The 3,834-nt window shown below is 37.4% G+C and overlaps 1 protein-coding gene across 1 annotated transcript in view; it reads left to right on the top strand.

The window, feature by feature from the left end:
• Nucleotides 1-2,752: 2,752 nt before the first annotated feature.
• Nucleotides 2,753-3,834, top strand: part of LOC106529659 (cyclin-dependent kinase-like 1) — a gene marked incomplete in the record, with an annotated part of 12,609 nt that continues 11,527 nt past the window's right edge. Inside the window, 1 exon segment of the mRNA XM_014025141.1 lies at nucleotides 2,753-3,815.

Below are 3,834 nucleotides of genomic sequence, written 5' to 3' on the forward strand. Positions count from 1 at the left end.
ATATATATATATATATATATATAGAGAGAGAGAGAGTTTCAAATCTGTATTTTTCAGTTTCTAAATAATTTTCAGTTTCAAAATATTTTTATTTTGAACAAAGCTAATGGCCCCAAAAAAGCTCCATATAGTTTGGCATAAATATAAATATTTTTGTAAAAGTAAAGTTCGGAAGCAATAAACAGCAGGACTGTGAGCTAAAAGAAGCAGATCACTATCTAGGAGTTAGTAGCTAACAGCTAAGTAGAAAGTAAAACTACCATAACAGGAGCTAACAGTAGCAAAAGGCTAGCTAGAAGCTAAAAGTAACAGAAGGTCTTTACAGTAGTTGTCTACTGTTATTTAAAAACAATAACAAAAGTTTTAAGCTAAACTAAAAGCTATAAGAAGCAAACGGTTAGCTAACAGTATCCAGAGGCTAAAAAGATGATTAAAACTGCAGAGATATGAGCTAAATGCAGCAAAATGTATCAAGAAGTTAAAAATAAGCTAAAAATAGCAAAACAGGAGCTAAAATATCAAAAAGTTAGCAAGATGTATTAAGAGGCAACGTAGAAGCTAAAAATATAAAAACAGGAGCTACAAGTATCAAAATGACTAGCTAGAAGCTAAAAGTAGCAAAAGGCTTTATAAATTCACCAAGAGGCTAAAAAAGAGCTAAAAACTGCAAATCAGGAGTTAAAGTAGTAAATTCTAGCTGGAAGCAAAAACTAGCAAAATGGTACCTAAAAGCTAAATGTAGCAAAATGCTAGCTAAAAAGTATCCAGAGGCTAAACAGGAGATTAACATAAAACATTAGTTAAAAGCAACAAAAGGCTAACTAGACATATCAAGAAGTTAAAAATAGCAAATGTTTAGCAAGATGTAGGTAAATGCATCAARAGACAATAAGGAGCAAATTAATGCAAATCAGGAGTTAAGTATCAAATGCTAGCTAGAAGCTAAAAGTTACAGAACTGTAGCTAAAATGTTACAACTAGCAAAAGGCTTGCTAAAAGTATGAAGAGGCTAAGAAGTTAAAATAAAATAAATCAAAAGTTAAAATTAGCAAATTCTAGACAGACACATAAAGTAACTGAACTTTAGCTAAAAGTGGCAAAAGGTTAGCTTGGTAGAAGCTAAAATAAAGCAATTAGCAAGAAGCTAAAAGTAACAAAGTGGTAAAAGGCTTGCTCAAAGTATCAGGAGGCTAAGAAAGAGCTAAAAATAGCAAAACATGAGCTAAAAGTAACTAATGCCAGCTAGAAGCTAGCAGATTGGTATAATGCTAAAACCAGGATAAGAAGACAAACAGAGTCAGCAGCTGAAGCAGATTTCATTCAAGTCTGATTTTTAAATAAATTAAAATAATCTCCATTTATTTCTATGGGGAAAATATATAAATAAAGTTTATTATTAAGAAAAGTACAAAAGTTGGACAAACGATAACTCAGCATCCATCTTCTAAATGAGCTGAACGTTTTTATGAATTATTAAATGTTGAACGATGATAAAAGTTTAAACTGCCCATAAGAAGCTGTGCTATAATCTGCTGTAGCAACAACTCAAAGACGTGTACACACCTCCGAGCTTCACTGACGCTGTTCGACCAAACCACCATGGCACATTTCGTACCCTGGGAGCCAGAAGCTGAAGGTGTCTGAACACAGGACTCTGCTTTCCCATGGTCCAGTCAGGTCACAGCAAACAGTGGCGTCTCTGAAGGAGGACGGGGGGACAGTGTTCACAGTCAACATAGAAATCAGACGGTCTATGAATCATGTCACCACTTTACTGGCCTTTCAGACACACAGGAGAGCGACATAAAGCTTTCTAATGTGTCTCCAGGAAGTTAAAATGTTGATTTTATTGATGTCAAACAGGCCAGACTTTATCCTGTCATTTGATAAATGTCAGTTCAGCTCAGTGTTACTGATTCATGTCATAAAATATCTAAATATGTATCAATCTTAAGTCACTTTAAAGGCAACATCTTAGTTTTAGAGAAAGAAATCTCTTTAAAAGAGGTAAACTCAACATGTACAACATTTTCCTAAGCAAACTAATAATCTCACAACATTTCATAGAGTATTAAATTATTATTATTATTTTTATTTAAAGAGGAAATTTTACATACTTTGAACAAGCAGCAGAATAACCATCTATTTCTACTAATATAATTCATACATATACTTACCAGAACTTGTGCAGGTTGAAAGCTGAAGTTTTCTATTCGGTGTGCATGGCCAATGCACACTATTGTGATTCRTTTCCCATCCAAGTCATCTCAACTTTGCCACGCTTCTCCTCCTGCGTACTTTGTCCTAGAGCTGCCATTGTAATTTATATCTGTAAAGCTCCTGTGCCAAATGATGGCTATGCCTTTTGGTGCCTGTACAACTTATAGGTTTTGAAATATTCATGTTTAATAATTTGTAATGGGAGTCATCGGAGCCTTGTATTGGTCCAATGCTGCCCCCTGCTGTATCTACTCAGTACTGAACCATAGTTTAATAATATTTGATCTCAATAGTTCAGTGGTTACAATACTAATATGATTGTATTTTGATGTTTTACTATAATATTGTCCTAATATTGCTCTATTGTTGTAATATATTGCAGTTTAGTGTCAACAATTGCATTGGCGATGTGGCCTCTTTCTGCACACATACAAACCAAACCCTGGCAGTGCCCTCTGYCACAGCTCCAATGGTCTCATAGTTAACTCTGTGGGCTTTCATGTGGGAGATCAGGGTTCAAAACCCAGCTACAGTAACTTTAACAAAAAATCTCTACAAACTTCATATTGTTACACAATTATGCTCATTACAGACACCTGCTGACGTGACAAGCACAAGTTGGTAGAAAACACGTTTAAACTTGGTCACAATTCATTCTGCAAGTCCACTGCTGCAGGCAAWGMCATGCTACAAGGCAATGCACACTTGTTTTTACATGGTAAAAACCCATGTCTAGTTATTTATGTTTTCAAACCAAACAAGAAACCAAACAAAAATAGATTATATGTTCTACTTGACTAAACAAATTGGTGCCCCTATTGAAACAACTTTGTATTTTAGTTGTATTTATTATAAATAAACTGATTATTCTGCTTTGGTCTTCTTGAGTATTTTTTTTCTTTTATCTTCTTAACCTCAGGCACATTTAATCCTTTTTTTTTCCCTGTAACTGAAGTTTTGCAAACCAAAGCCAGGACCACAAAGATCCACTTTAAACTGAACAAAAACTGCTGACGCAAAATAATCAATCATGTAATCAATCAGTCAATCAGAACTTTAGACATTTAGAACCTATCGCTTACTTTTCTTTTGTTTGCCCCCAAACAATCCCACAAACCATTGCGCGCCGCTTCCGGGAGGCGGCGCTAAACGAGATCCGCGAGATCTGCGTGGTCCGCGAGATCAGCAGCAACCGGTCGCCATGGTTACAGCGAATGTTTACACACGTACGTCTCTTTTCTTGCGTAGACGGTTTCGTGAATTGGCATCACAGTTTTTCTTTAATCCGCCCCTTTTTTTCTTTTCTTTTTACCAGAGGTTAGGTCAGGCGGTCGCTCTGCTCACCGACTCGCTTTTTTCCGGTTCAATCCGCGCCAGAGCCGTGGTTTCTCTGCGTGGGTGACTTCAGAGAGAGGAGCGTCCGCAGGGAGGAAAACACGTCTCCCCGAGGAGAGGCAGTGACGCACCGGGCGAGCAGACAGCACCTGCTGCAGCCGAGTCACTGACCTGCTGCAGCCGAGTCGCTGACCTGCTGCAGCCGAGTCGCTGACCTGCTGCAGCCGAGTCACGCAGGACTCGGAGCTCGAGACAAACAGGTTTTCTGAAGCTCTGAGG

The sequence above is a fragment of the Austrofundulus limnaeus genome, unplaced genomic scaffold (assembly GCF_001266775.1).
Source record: "Austrofundulus limnaeus strain Quisiro unplaced genomic scaffold, Austrofundulus_limnaeus-1.0 Scaffold458, whole genome shotgun sequence".
NCBI lineage: Eukaryota > Metazoa > Chordata > Actinopteri > Cyprinodontiformes > Rivulidae > Austrofundulus > Austrofundulus limnaeus.